Here is a 15,729-nt window from a genome sequence, read left to right as displayed (position 1 = left end):
AATAAAATGCATTTTACTGTTTTTATTTTACTATGTTATTTTACTATTTCTACAAACTGAATGAATTTCTGGTTTGTTTTACCATGGCTGTTTTTTGCCAACTCTAAAATGTCTATTCATTAGTCTTTTCTGGTGGTTTTGACAATTTTATTTTAACTTTGGTAAGAAACAAAGAAAAAAATTTTCTCACCCTAGGTCATTTGTCCTTTCCTCTTTTCCTCCTTTCAGATGCTTTATAAACATTGTGGGTTTGGGGACTATTTCCATAACTTTTATTTGCAAGAAACAGGATAAGGCTATGGTAGTTTGCTAGGGTTGCCAGAATAAAATACCACAGACTGAGGCATAAATAACACAATTTCATCTAGGTTAGAATGCACCCTTATTGTTCTATTTTGTCATATCAGCAGTTATGTTTCCTCATTTGTTATTGATTTTAGTTGTCTTTTTACTTAGTCAATATAGCTAAAGATCTGTTGCTTTTTTAAACCTATTTGAGGTAACTTTTGTTTAAAATCGATTTCTTTGGTTTTCCTCTTCTGTATATTTATCTGAGAGCTAATCTTTACTATTTTCATTCCTCCTTCTAGCTTTGAGCTTGGTTTGATCTCCCTTTTCTACCTGGATGTAAAGATAGGTTGCTTATTTGAACTTTCTTTTTAATGTATGCATTAACAGCTTTACACTTCATTGTTGGTGGTGTTTTTGCAGAATCCCATACATTTTGGTATGTTCTGTTTATATTTTTATTTGCCTCCAGGTATTTTCTAAGTTCTTTTTTTTTTATTATTATTAGCCTACTGGTTAGTTAAGAGTGTATTTAATCTTCACATACTTGTGGATTTTCCCACTTTTCCTTCTACTAGTAATTTTTAGTTTCATTGCTTTGTGACAGGAAAAAGTTCCTTTGTATGACTTGAGTCTATTTATAGTAGACTTATTTTCTGGCCTAACATATGGTCAACTTTGGAGAAAGTTCCCCGTGCACTTGTGCAAAGTATGGAACCTGGCTGTCTCTGCCCGGGTCACACGGTGCCCCCGCTGCTCGGTTCTCAGGGGTCCCCTCTCAATGTCGGGCGCGACTGTCGGGTCGGCCGGCCATGTTCGTGCGTTAATCGCGCGGGGAGATCGCTGGGACAAAAGAGACACCGTTCTGTCAGCCGGTGACTCTCGTTACCCCATGGCAGGCAGGCTGAGATGGGCTCTGGGACATCCCGGGAGCCTCTTTCAGACTCACCCCTCGGCTACATTCTCAGAACCTGGAAAATTTAGCCCTGCAAAAGGCCTGGCCCCAATACAAGCTCAGTTCAGTTCAGTCACTCAGTCGCATCTGACTCTTTATGAGCCCATGGACCGCAGCACACCAGGGATCCCTGTCCATCACCAACTCCTGGAGCTTGCTCACACTCATGTCCATCGGGTTGGTGATGCGACCCAACCATCTCATACTCTGTCGTCCCCTTCTCCTCCTCTCTTCAATCTTTCCAGCATCAGGGTCTTTTCAAATGAGTCAGCTCTTCACATCAGGTGCCAAAGTATTGGAGTTTCAGCTTCAACATCAGTCCTTCCAATGAACACCCAGGACTGATCTCCTTTAGGATGGACTGGTTGGATCTCCTTGCAGTCCAAGGGGCTCTCAAGAGTCTTCTCCAACACCATAGTTCAAAAGCATCAATTCTTCAGTGTTCAGCTTTTTTTATAGCCCAACTCTATGTTCACTCTTACCATTTCCTGTTTGACCACTTCCAATTTGCCTTGATTTATGGACCTAACATTCCAAATTCCTATGCAATATTGCGCTTTACAGCATCAAAACTTGCTTCTTGACTGGCCCCATCCACAACTGGGTATTGTTTTTGCTTTGGCTCTATCCCTTCATTCTTTCTGGAGTTATTTCTCCACTGATCTCCAGTAACATATCAAGCACCTACCAACCTGGGGAGTTCATCTTTAATGTCCTCTTTTTGCCTTTTCCATACTGTTCATGGAGCTCTCAAGGAAAGAATAGTGAAGTGGTTTGCCATTCCTTCTCCAGTGGACCACATTCTGTCAGACCTCTCCACCATGACCCGATCATCTTGGGTGGTCCCACACGGCATGCCTTAGTTTCATTGAGATAGATGAGGCTGTGGTCCATGTGATCAGATTGGCTAGTTGTCTCTGATTGTGGTTTCAGTCTGTCTGCCCTCTGATGCCCTCTCTCTGAGCCTACTGTCTTACTTGGGTTTCTCTTACCTTGGACGTGGGGTATCTCTTAATGGCTGCTCCAGCAAAGCGCAGCTGCTGCTCCTTACCTTGGATGTGGGGTAGCTCCTCTCGGCCATACTCCTGCGCTGTCGCCACGGCGGTGCTCCTGAGCCATGGGGGACCCCCAAAAATGGCCTCTGAAAGGCACAATAGCTTTGGCCAAAAGCAATGAGAGAACTCAGAATTTCCTTACGTTCAGCCCTTCGTGGCCCTCAGTCGGAATCTGGATTTCAGGGACTCATGCCGCATGTCTTCCTGTTGCCTCCCTGTCTCCTGTCCCCCTCTCTCTCCATCAGGTTTCCTAGACGACCCCTACTCGACCTTTCATACCCACATGATCTCTAGGAAAGGATTCTGAGGTTCCCTTTGGTCCAGGTCTTTCTCCTATATTCAAAAGCCTGAAGGATCAAAAGCTCTCCTAACTTCCTAAAGATCCTCTTCAAACTATGCTTATCTCTCAGGTGGGGAGGGAACCAAGCTTCCCCCACCCCTGAACATCCTAAAGAATTCCCTTGTAACTACTTCTGTTTCTCAGGGTGGGGAAGGACCAAGCTTCCCCCACTCCTGCAAATTCCCTTAACCTTTAAGATCCTTCTGATGGGATAAACACTTCCCTTCCCACCAGAGGAACAATCCAAGATTTTTATCAGCGGATATGCCCCTGATATAAGAGTCAATTTGAGCACTATTTGGACTATAATTTAGGTATAAAACTATGACTACAGAAAGGAAAGGTGACTTTCTGACACAGGCTGGTCATGATATTCTTTAGACTCTGGAGAAAACAGGTTAAAGTGAAAATTTTTTTTCTTGGGAACTGCAAAACCAGTTCTTTTTGCATATGCAATTAAAAACAAGTTTGTTAAAAAGCCTGCCTAGGGAAAAGTTTGAAGTTAACCCTTTCCATGTCCCTGAAATACACAGCCCACTTTGCCTAAGACCCCAGCCTTGGGCAGATTAGAACTTCAAAAAAAGAGGGGGGGGGGAGGGGACAAAGAGATATTTTAAATATCAAGTGGAAAGCTATGAGATTTCTGTCTGTCCGGATTTATGTATGTCTCAGTGTGTGTCTTTTGTTCTGTATTTTAATAATATTGCCAAAATGGTAAATGAGTTCTAATTTAATTGGCCTAAAGAAAAGTTGAAGAATGAAAATTCTTAAAGTAAGGGTCGGGGGTAGTTGGTTGGTTTGTTTCACTTAACAGCTCTCTAGTTGTTCCACCACACTTGTTGAAAAGATTACCCCTTCAGGATGCTGGTTGAAAGTCAGCTGGCCATATATTTGAGGGTCACATTTCCCTGGTGGTTCAGATGATAACGCGTCTGCCTACAATGCAGGAGACCCGGGTTCTATCCCTGGGTCGGGAAGATCTCCTGGAGAAGGAAATGGCAACCCACTCCAGTAGTCTTGCCTGGAAAATCCCATGGACAGAGGAGCCTGTTAGGCTACAGTCCATGGGGTCGCAAAGAGTCAGACACGACTGAGCGACATCACTTCACCTCACTTCAAAGAAAAGTAAGTGTTTACAAATCAGACAATTCTAAATACAAGAGAAATTAACCTAAATGAATATCAGATTCACGTGATCTGGAACATATTCAATATTAAATATCTAGTATTAATGTTTGCTTGCTAATCTAATATAGACATGTCTAAGAGTCATTAACATTAAGCATAATATTTTCATTGTGCCTAGGTTTATTTTAAGTTAAATATTGTTATATCTGTTACAAGTTTGTCAACAAGGAAAGTACCTCTAGAAAAAGAAAAACAAAAACAAACTGCTAACAAATGTAAGTGAGATATGAACTTTTAGATAAACTATTAAGAATAATTATTTTTTAGGAATGTCTGTCTAAAATAGCCTGAAGATTGGGGTAACTTGAATTTCTAGGGGTGTGCTAAATTAAGTGAGATAAGTTTATTGAATAGCTAGGTCATTTCCAAATAAAATAAGATTCTGAAACATTCATTACTGAACACTAACTTCCTCTTAGAGAGAAACTAGAGATTTTGGACTATTAATGAATAAAGTTTGATGCCATCCTGAGATGTTCTCTAGAATTTTCTTTAGAAATTGTCACTGGTAATTATGTTTACCCATCTATAGAATGCTAATACAAAGGTCAGTTCTTGATTGCTTAAGGAAAGTAGGTTGTGTGTTTTCAGTAAAGAAGATATGAGGAATGAAATCATATTTTATGAAGGGAGAAGGAAGTAGGTCTGACTTACAGGTGACTGTTTCAGGATGGGAGAACATAGTAATGGGTACAGAACCTGATGAGAAGGTTTTAAGGAAAGTGGACCCCAAAGGAAGAGATTTGTGCATAAACATAAGTTTTCTTGAGATGTTGATCTGCCTTTGATAATGGATTTTAAGTGTCTTTATCTCTGAAGTAATATATGTTTACCTTTGAAATATTTTGTTAACTTTGGCTGAGTAACTATTGTTTCATAGTGATCCTATCCAACTGAGTGTTATAAACCCGTTTGATATTTATTGAATACATTTCCTAAATCATTTGACTTCTAGCTAACTTTGGGATGCTTCAGGGCGCCCCTGAGGCAACCCAAAGAGAGAGATTAAACTACCTGACCTCATTTGACATGTTAAATTACCTGGAAAGTACTGTTGGAGGAGTGATGAATCTTTTCAGTTTATATTGTTTGGTTGATGTTACTAATATAGATATCTTAGAAATTATGTAAAATTCATGAAAATCTGATATGCCCTGGTAAAATGTTGTCAGTTATAATTCTAGTTATCATATTAAAGTGTTACATATCACAGCAATGACCAGGCTACTTTGTCAGTTGCAATTTAATCAGATCTTAAACATGCCTTCTTGATCTCATTCTGATGCCTTTGCCAGAATACTGCTACTTAAAGATTTATTGGAAAGATTTCTAAGATTAACCAATAAACACATTTTGTTTGTTATCTGGTAACCTTGTAACAGACTGGAATTTAGTCTACTCTCTATGTTAAGAGAAAAAGTTTTCTTAGAATGAGGTTTTCAAAGGCAGATTATGAATTTCTTTGCCTTTAAGTGATTTATATTTGTTTTTAAAATCTTTTGTTACTTTGGTAAAGTAAATAAGCATTATTTAAGATTATGGAACATGCAAAAGCTCATTCTGCTTCCACAAAAAATAACCCTTCACTGTGAGACTTTTGCTATTCTGATGTCCTTAAAACATGACAACAATCTACTCCTAAAATGGGGAATTAAAAATGCAGGAACAGTAGCTGTAAATCAAAGAGTCAGGGCTATGGGAACCCCAAGGCATCAGCTTGGCTTTTCCTGGCTCCCTGACAAACCTCATTTTTATTTGATGAGTTAAAGCCTTCCCTGGCTACTGGGTTAATGCCCTCATAATGACGAAAAAATTGTATTTCACTTAATATTAAGTTCCAGTTTTGTTAGTTAGGGTTTGTGTTTACTACAACTCACTTCTGAGATAGTTCTTTGTTGTTATGTTATATTGCCAAAAGATTTAATTAATTTATTTATTAAAAAGGACACTCTAAGTTTATTTTGAAAGCTTATGTCAGTAACTAATCTTTGGATAAAGGTCAGATCCTCCACGATGTACAACCAGAAGATTAACACCTGGCTATAATCATTTAACAATGTCAGATGACCTGGGCTATACTGGGCTCTACCTAATGAAATTTCTTGACTTAAATTCTGGCTTGTGACCTTACTAATAACTGCTAGCTATATTATTTTCCATGTCGCTTGTTTCAGAAGATTGTTTCTTATATTACTAAATCTGTGACTGACCTGTGATAAAATGCCGGCATGCAGTTCCATATGAGATCAATGACTGTAATAATGTAATTCTAGATATGGGAAGAAGCAACAAGAGGGAATATTCTCCTGGGCCAAGAGGCTAGTAAGACAGGTATGGTCCAGAGACTTGCTGCTTGCAAGGTCTGGTCTAGTAACAGCACAGAGTGGCCTGTCAATGGAATCTTCGTTAGACCCGGGACACAAAGGTCATGAAATGCCCCCAAAGCATGGTCAAATATGTGGCGGTGAAGGGACCCTGCTGACTGGAAGTTGGCACTTGCCTGCTGTCTCTACAAAGATTACATTATGACCACTGCAAGCTGCTGAACTTCAACCCCCCCTTGAAAGGAGTTCAGGATAGAGATAAGAAATAAGGCACTCTGTGCTCTGCCTTCAGAGAGTCAATGTTTTCAGGTAAAGATTTTTATGAGACCAACTTCTTGCATCTTCTTGTACCTAGAGAAACACTAATGTCACGAACCAATGTCTAGTCCTGGTTCTCCTGGCTAGCTCCTCGGGAGCTTTTCTACTTCTCTTCTTAATCTTTGGGCCATGTATCTCCAACTTTCTTGTTAAATTTGTTTCTTCTAGAATACAACAAATCTCCAACTGATAGTTTGACAAGAGTATTCCTGGCCAACACCCAAACAATGCTGAAACAAGTCGCCTTATCATTCCATGGCCTCTCATCTCCCTCCATAAAGGCACGACGCCCCTGTACAGCCTGAAGAAGTCAAAGTGGTCATCGCCCCCTTTCCCTTGAGACTGGGTTCCCAAATGCCTGAGAAGGGAAATAGTTAGATAGTTAGACGTGAGCAGGGTATCAAAAGGGGCCAAGAATTGGCCCTAAAAATAAAGAGACGGACGAAAGTAGTGATCCAAGAACGGAAGAGCAGATAAAATCAAGGGGGAGTGGAATGCAGGGATGGAAAACCAGACCCTTATCATCGTTCCCTGCCCCATGTTGAAATTATTAACAGATTTCAGGTCCTCTTGAGCAACATAACCTGTCTCCCCTCCTACCCCATAGGGAGAAGGTCTTTGCCTTAGTCTCTGCCCTCCCCCTCACCCCCAGGAGATGTGCCTCATCCAATCAGCAAATGACCGGCAAGACCCCATCCTGCTCCCTGCACCCCGGGTATAACATTGGGCTAAGGACACCTGTTCAACGACGGCTCTCTCTTGAGCTGGCCCACAGCTCCAATGGTGTCTCCCACTCTAAGAAACTTAATTTCCCACTCATTGTGTCTCATGTCAAGAAATTCTTTTCCAACCGGGACCCAGACCATGACAATTTTCCTTACTGTTGTTACAAAATACTGATTAAATTTTCCTATCTAAAATAGGAATGTCTGCTTTACTTAAAGGGATGACTGTAACTGACACAGGAAACCCCACGAGGATATTAGTGGATTTCTCAGAAGAAAACTACATGCCAGGAGACAGTAAAATGAAATATTCAGAAGGTAGAGCAATAAAAATTGCCAACAAGCAAAACTCTATTCACCAAACTGATCCTTCAGATATGATGGCAAAGTAAAGGCTTTCTTAAAGAAAAGCTGAGGGAGCTCATTACCACCAGACCTGCCTTGCAAAGAATGCTGGAGATGTTCAAGCAGAATGAAAAAGATGCAAAGTAACACATGAACACACACAAGAGTATATAACACACTAGGTAAGGTAAAAATATATAGTCAGATTTAGTTAATTCCAATTACTTAGAACAATGGTACATTAACAACTTCAAGTATAAAGGTTCAAGGAAAAGATGATTAAAAGTAACTACAGCTAAGATACCTTATTAACAAACAAAGAGCATAAAAGAGAGAACTGTGACATCAGAACATTACAGAGGAAGAGTTAAATGGTTGATGAACTTTATTGGCTAATAAAGCGAGGCTGCAATCAGCACAAGACAAACTGTTTTAGGTATAAAATTTTATTGTAAGCTTCATGGAAACCACAGTAAAAGTTTAGAGTAGATGCAAGAAATATAGAAAGGGGAAACAATATCATGATGAAAAGACTCCAATTTACAAAAGTAGGCAGAAACAAAGGGAAAAGGAATCAATGGAGACAAAAAATAACCAGAAAGTAATCACTCAGATGGCTGGAGTCAGTTCTTATGTATCAATATCCAGTCTAAATGCAAATAGAGTGTGTTCACCAATAAAAAGACATAGATGATTAAAAAAAATAAAAAACGATATGCTATCTACAAGAAACTCACTTCAGCTTTAGGGATACAAAGGTTCAAAGTGAGGGAATAGATGAAGGTATTTCACAGGAATAAAAGCAGAAAGAAAGGGGGCATAGTAATTCTTATATGAGACAAAATAGACTTTAAGAAGAAACAATAGCAAACATCAAAGGAGGCCATTATATGACAAAGGAGTTAATACATCAAAAAGTATACATACATGCACACGTGCACATACACACACACGTATACATATGCAAATATATAAAACAACATTGGATCACCTAAGTATTTTAAGCAAATAACAACAGATCTATATGAAAAAAAAATAGACAACATTACAAAAATGTAAGGGCTTTCAACATGTGACTCTTAGCAATGGATAGATCATCCAAACAGAAAATCAAGAATGATATGTTGGAATTAAACCAAACTTTAGACCAAATTGAATTAAGAGACATATAAAGAACATTCCATCCAACGAAACCAGAATACACATTTTCTCAGGTCTACATAAAGCATCCTCCATGGACAGATGTGATAGATAAGACATGAGCAAGTCTAAGCAGATGTCGTTGTTGCAGATGTTGTTGTAAGTCACTCAGTTGTGTCTGACTCTTTGCGACCCCGTGGACTGTAGCCCACCAGGATCCTCTGTCCATGAGATTTCCCAGGCAAGAATCATCTGGTGAGTTGTCATTTCCTTCTCCAGCGGATCTTCCTCACCTGTTGCAGGAAGGGGGACCCCTTCCAGGGCCCGAAAGTGGGCTCTTGTCTAACACTCGGAACTGAATTGTCCGAGGAGACACATGTGCTGATGAAGGAAGAGATCATATTGGGAAAGGGCGCCCGGGCGGAGAGCAGGCGGTGAGGGAACCCGGGAGAACTGCTCTGCTGCGTGGCTCTCAGTCTCGGTTTTATGGTGATGAGATTCGTTTCCGGGTTGTCTTTAGCCAATCATCTGACTCAGAGTCCTTCCTGGAGGTGCACGCATTGCTCAGCCAAGATGGATGTAAGAGAGGAGGATTCTGGGAGGTGGTGGGACACGTGGTGTCTCCTTTTGACCTTTCCTGAACTCTTCCGGTTGTTGGTGGCTTATTAGTTCTGTGTTCCTTACCAGGACCTCCTGTCGTAAAACAACACTTGCAAATGGTTACTATGGTGCCTGGCCAGGGTGGGTGGTTTCAGTCAGTGTGCTTCCCCGAACAGACCCAAGGATCAAACCTGAATCTCTTGCATTAGCAGGTGGATTTTTTACTATCTGAGCCACCACAGAAGCCCCCTAAGAAGTATATATTACAAATATTAAAAATAATTTTATTCCTTTAAAGACAGTGAAGTCCTTGCTTAAAAATTATGCACAACCTAAAAGTTTAGAGCTATGTTTTATTTAGCAGGAATTTTTAGGACTTCAAGTCAGGGACGCAGCACCTCAAGAAAACCTAAGGGAACTGCTGTGAGGTGAGAGAGGAGCCAGGTTATTTAGAAGTTTTGCAACAAAGGGCAAGTAGTCAGAACATCAAAGATTCTTGTTAATTAAAAGAAAATCAAATATCTCAGGTGAACGAATTTAGCATATTTCTCTCTATGGGAAGATACAAGAGTCTCGGGCTCACTGAAATCATTCCTTTGATATGCATCTCAGCTGTTTGGGGCCAGAATTCTGTGTTTTTGTTCTGGAAGGAATAGCAGTCTTTTTATTTATTTATTGACTTGGTTGTGCCAGGACTTATCTGTGGCACATGGGATATTTGAGTTGTGGCAAGTGGGATCTAATTCCCTAACCAGGGATGGAACCTGGGCCCCCTGCACTGGGGGCACAGTCTTAGTCTTGAAGTAGGATCTTACTTCCCCTTCTAGGAAATGAACCACAATGAAGGATTTTAGCACTTTTCTAGAGATGAGGAGACATTACAGTTGGCCTTATAAACTTGATTCCTGAAAATATCTCTCTGAAGACTTGTTCCACCTGTTTTCCCCAAAGCACTGAGGGCTTCATTTGTGCTCTCCATCCTGAGCTCCTTTCAGGGGGTATTGAAAATCAGCAGTTACAGCAGCACATTATTTAACCCTTGTAGAGGTAGATGGCAAGTGACCATTGCAAGTGCCAATTTGTGGTTGACAAACCTAACAGTGCGTTTTAATGCATCTCTGTTTTACTTTTTCAATATTTTCTCTACTACTCCATGTGATATCTGTGCCAACTACAAATTGGCACTTGTGAAGAGCATTTGCCAGAGGCTGAACTACAAAATGGGAGAAGGAAGTGGCAACCCACTCCAGTATTCTTGCCTAGAGTAATCCTTGGACAGAGGAGCCTGGTGGGCTGCTGTCCATGAGCTCACACACAGTCGGACACGACTGAAGCGACTTAGCATGCCTGCATGCATTGGAGAAAAAAATGGCAACTGACTCAGCTATTCTTGTCTGGAGAATCACAGGGACAGAGGAGCCTGGTGGGCTGCCGTCTCTGGGGTCACACAGAGTCAGACACGACTGAAGCGACTTAGCAGCAGCAGCAGAACTACAACAGGGAATTTGCCAGCTGCTTTGGCGGAGATTGAACACTGCCCTACTGAAGTGGATGGCCTTCAACATCCATTGAGGGAAATTCGGGGTGGAGAACAAAGCACTCTGAGCTCCAGGGAAACTGGTGGAACAGGTCTTTGAGAGAGTCAGATATTTCCAGGAGCTGATTTTTTATCCTAATTCTTACATTTCTTCATATCTAGAAAATCACTAAATCCCTTCATGGTGACATCAACTCCTCGTGACCAGCAGAAAACCTTTTGTGAAATAAACGCTTGATTGCACTGAACTCCACTTCACCAAACTCTTATATAGTGACCTTCCCCCACTGCCTCTTTGGAGCAGTCTCTCAGAGGTATCTGAGGTACTGTCTCCTGGGCTGCAGTCCTCAATTTGCCCCAAATAAAATGTGGCTTAACAACTATAACATTGTGCATATCTCAAATTTTTTAAATGAGATCACTACTCTTTCCCATTTTATTGCTTTCCTCTATTTCTTTGCATTGTTCACTTAATATTCTCTTCTCTCTCCTTTCTATTCTTTGGAACTCTGCATTCAGATGGGTATATCTTTCCTTTCTCCATTGCCTTTCACTTCTGGTCTTTTCTCAGTTATTTGTAGGACCTCGTCTGGCAATAAATACTTTCATGGGGGGAGAGTTTTGGTCACTGTCTCCTGTAAGATTTTAAGAACATCCATCTACAGTTCTTCACGCACTCTATCAGACCTAAATGCGTTGAATTTGCTTGTTTCCTCCACTATGTAACCACAAGGGATTTGATTACATCATACATAAACACTTGCGTCAATGTAGCTGTGCAACTGAGTTCATCTACAATTTCTATGGTTTCTCACTAGCCACATTTCTCGCGATCAGGGTCCTACCACCAAAAGATGCCAGGAGTGTGGCACATGTGCTTTTCTCCCTTTAGGGCCTTTGGTCAAGTTCCAACGCTAGCTCCTTCAGAAAGCCAGAGGCTCGCTGCAATTTTGGGTTCACTTCTTCAGCTTCTTCTCAATCTTAGTTGTCTTTTTCTTTCTTTCTTCTTCTTTTCTTTTCTTTTCTTTTTTTTTTTTTTTTGCTTCTTCATTCATTTTTTAATTTTTTTTTTTGTATTTTCTATTCACTTTTCGGTTTTTGCTTGTTTTCATTCTCTTTTTCTATTTTAATTACAGTAGTTGACTTCTAGAGTCATCTTTCCAATTTAGGGGCTCAAAAGGCACTATAACTTAATGAATAAGCAGATTTCCCTCCTGGAGGAGGATGACTGTTGGTTTCCTTCTGGGTGTGTGACATGTATGTCTGTCTGCTCTCCCGACCTGGACAGTATGCTTGCCTTCCAGCACTACGGGTGTTACACAGTTCACGGGTTTTCCCATAGTTGACATGTTGACTCCGTTGACCCGTACTAGGAAAAGACGGCCGTGACCCCGCTTTTTTCCTTAGCCTCTTGCACCCTCCCACCTCCCACTGCCCCATCCCATCCCAGGACGCTACCGCTTTGTGCTTTATGACCCACGTGCTCACAACCTTACTGTCCCTTTGCCTCCTTCCCATGGCACAGAGAAGCCAGATCAGCCAGCATTTGGCTCTCTTTTGTACGAGGGCGGTCAGGAGCCATAGCTGTCCCTCTAGGTCTGAGATGCTAAATCGCAAATTCCAGGTCCACCATTTGATGGAGGGTTTGGGGTTTGAAGCCGGCAACCAAGAGAAAGAAATAAACCAAAAGAGGTGACCGATAAGGGTCCTCAGGCACCCCCCACCAGGTCGCGGGATCAAGAGGCAGGCGGGAAAGCAGCTAGGAGAGGACAGTTCCCCACCGCCCCAGACACTTCAGCAGACGGCCGCATCTCATGGTGTCAAGCGGCGTTTGTCCGGGGCCAAGCGGGACGAGACAACTGACTGACAGTTAGGATGGGCAGAGACCGATTTCCAGTTGTCTTGCTCTCACAAGCTAGGGCAGGCTTGGGTCTTTCCTCAGTGCGGGGAGGACCTTTGCTTTCAGAAAGGAACGGTTGCATGACCCATCTCCACTTAGGCACCTGTGCCATGCTGGTGGAGAAGTTTCTTTAGGACTCGATGGGTTGCCTTTCTCCCCTCGGCCGTCGTGTTTGTGCCGGTGGTGCTGGCGGTGGTGCTGGGGGCACGGTGAATCGCTTCTCCCGTTTGGCACTTGGAGGTTCTGCAGCAGACTCCTTGCACCGGAAATGGAGCCCCAGGCAGCTCTGCGCACGAGCGTCCCGCCGGTGACGAACAGATCCCCGCATCATTCCTGCCGGAGGTCCCTTTCCCAAGTAGCACTACGCCTCCCAAGCACATTCCACCCATAGAGCCTGGTCGCCCAGCTTCTCCCCGGACCCTGCTCGACATTTGGGGCGTTTTCAAGAGCATGATCGGCCAGAGGGATACGATTCACGGGCTTGCACCTGCTCCCGCCTGCCCTCCAGAGGGCTCAGGAGATCGTCTCCTTGCTTGGCTGGCTGTGGGCAGACTGGGAGGCGTCTCCCTGCCGCGTCACTCACCAGAGGCCAGCGGTGCGGCCAGAGAAAGCAGACGGGGAAAGAAAGGCAAACCCACACCCAAAGTCCCATCCAGAGAGGACTCTCCCAGCCCCGCAGAGGTGCGAGGCCCTGGGACCTTGCTCAGACCCGGTCACGCACCCCATCCTCTCCAGTCACTTCCCAGCAGAGGCAGCCCTCGAGAGCTCGGCAGCTCAGCACGACCCAGGTGAACAGCGTGGCCCCGGGCACACTGCAGGCCCCGCCTCTTTCCAGGAGGCTGCACCAGCCACACCGCCGAGAGGAACTGGCTCCTCGCCGGAACTCTTGGTGGGTCACACAGGGCGTGCCGCACGCAGAGTGTGCGCGGGCTTCTGCACGCATGTGCCTCCGAGCCTACCTACCGCCACAGCCCCAGAGATGGCCGCGGCTTCTTGTTCTTCCTCTTGGTCGCTCGGGCCCTCCCGCTGGCACAAGGGCCGTTGCCAACGCTCCTCGGGCCCGGAGGCGGGCTGTCCGTGCTGGGACGGTCGAGCCAGTGGTGCTCCTGTCCAGGCAGCTTGCCGTCTCTCCCTCCTCCGTGTTTGGACTGGTGAATCACGACTGCGCCAACAGGCAGCGCCGACTGGATCTTCCGGAGGTCGAAGGCCGGCTTCGGCCGGTTGTGCTCTTGGGGGCGTCTCCACCGCTCTAAGCTGATTCCTTCGACCTCTGTGTCCCCCGGGGAAACCTGCGACCCAGGAGTTCTGCCGCTGGCGTCTCCCGCGGGCCCCCCGGGGCCGGCGGGGTCAGGTTCCCCGGGGTGTGTGGGGTCGGCCGGCAGGGGGGCCGCTGCCCCTCCCCCAGCACCGGCTTGCCACGCACCCTCCCGGGAGTAGAAGAGGACGTAGGCGCTCTGGCTCAGGGCAGCACTCTCGTCACAGGAGCTCACCTTGGCATCGTCCATCTTATACCACTGGCCGTTGCCCGCTCGCACGTAAGAAAAGTAGTGTCCTCGCTCACAGCTCCACCCGGAGTGCACCAGCACGGCACAGAGCACGTAGCCCAGTGGCCCTGCCTTCCGCTCAGACGTGTAGGGCTGCAGGTCGAGGCACTGGGGATAGCGCACTTCCTGAGCCCTTTTGGCCCCGCTCACCTGTGTGAACCGCTTCAGCACCAGCACCAGGACCTGGGACGTGCTGTGCAAAGTCAACCTCTTGGTGGCAGGCACCTTCCGGAGACAAGCGCCACAGTCATAGGCATTTTCAGAGTCCAGCTTCTCGGGCTTCACCAGCTCTCTCAGAGCTTGCTCCACACTCTGAGCCGCTGTGATATCCAGGCTGATGTCCAGATAAGGGTTGAACGTGTCGGAAACACCGAGGTAGTGGACACACTGGATCTGAGGACTCCAAATCCTGCTGAGGATCTGACGGATGAGGGTGGTGTCCTCGGAGGGATGGCCCGATGGCTGGGATGCACTTAAGCAGCCTTGCTGCATGGCATTCAGAGTGAACATCAGGAACTCGTGGGCGTCTTCCTGCTGGTGCATGTGGAAGCCCGCCAGCAGGTCCTTGCGGGGCCGGATCACCTCTCCCGGGTGAAGGAGGGCTCGGGTCACGTGAGCTCGCATGTCACAGAGCGTGCAGGAGGTGCGGGCCAGACAGAGAGAGGGTGGCATGCTGCTGGGACACAATCCAGCTGACCAGGGGCGGCGTGTGGCTCAGACACTGCAGCGCTGCATTCACGTAGCAGGTGTTCCCCAGATTCTGAAGCCCAGCCCCGACCCCCCACAGCCCCCTCCAACTCAGGGCGACTTGGTGGCCTGGCGCCAACCTTGCCGACCCAGGAGCCAAGTCACCCCGCTGGGACCGCCCAACCACCGGCGATGACACCTCAGGGACAGAGGGTCCCCGAAGAGCATCTGCACCAGCGGTGCTGGGCCGACAACCTTGCCCTCCAGGTAAGACGTTGAAGGGAGAAGACACGCACCACCCCCGTGCGCAGAAGCAGCCCCCGGGTCTCTGCAAACAAGGCCCACGAGTCCTTCCATCTCCTACCTGCAGCTGCACGACGACGCCTCCTCCCCCCAGACGGTGCTTCTCCAATAAATGGCCTTGACCCCGCACCCTCGGGCCTTTGATGGCTTTCCCACAGCCCCACGCCCGCACACGCAAGCTCCTCATTGGCTGAGACGTCCGAGGGCGTGCTCACTCCCACTCCTGACATCCCACCACCGACATTTTTCTCGGGGAATTCCCCATGAGTAAGCTCCGCACGCTCTTCCCATCTGGCCCTGGACCAAAGTGCTCAGGATGCAAATAATTCGGGGGGCCTTTGGCCTTCCAGCCTTGCATGCTAGAGAGTCACTGCAGGGCTTCCAAGTTCAGCACACACATGCTGGCTGGGGAAGAATTCCGTGGGCTCACCCTTCAGATCATAACACACTTGTGGGAGCATATGTCTGCCCACCTCTCCT

The 15,729-nt window shown here is 45.4% G+C and overlaps 1 pseudogene; it reads right to left on the bottom strand.

Annotated features, from left to right (window-relative positions):
• Positions 1-1,111: 1,111 nt before the first annotated feature.
• On the bottom strand, positions 1,112-15,436 carry LOC136170391 (ubiquitin carboxyl-terminal hydrolase 17-like protein 6; annotated as a pseudogene).
• Positions 15,437-15,729: the final 293 nt, after the last annotated feature.

Source organism: Muntiacus reevesi, chromosome 6, assembly GCF_963930625.1.
Source record: "Muntiacus reevesi chromosome 6, mMunRee1.1, whole genome shotgun sequence".
NCBI classification, from domain to species: domain Eukaryota; kingdom Metazoa; phylum Chordata; class Mammalia; order Artiodactyla; family Cervidae; genus Muntiacus; species Muntiacus reevesi.
This window is presented reverse-complemented; position numbering and strand designations above follow the sequence as displayed.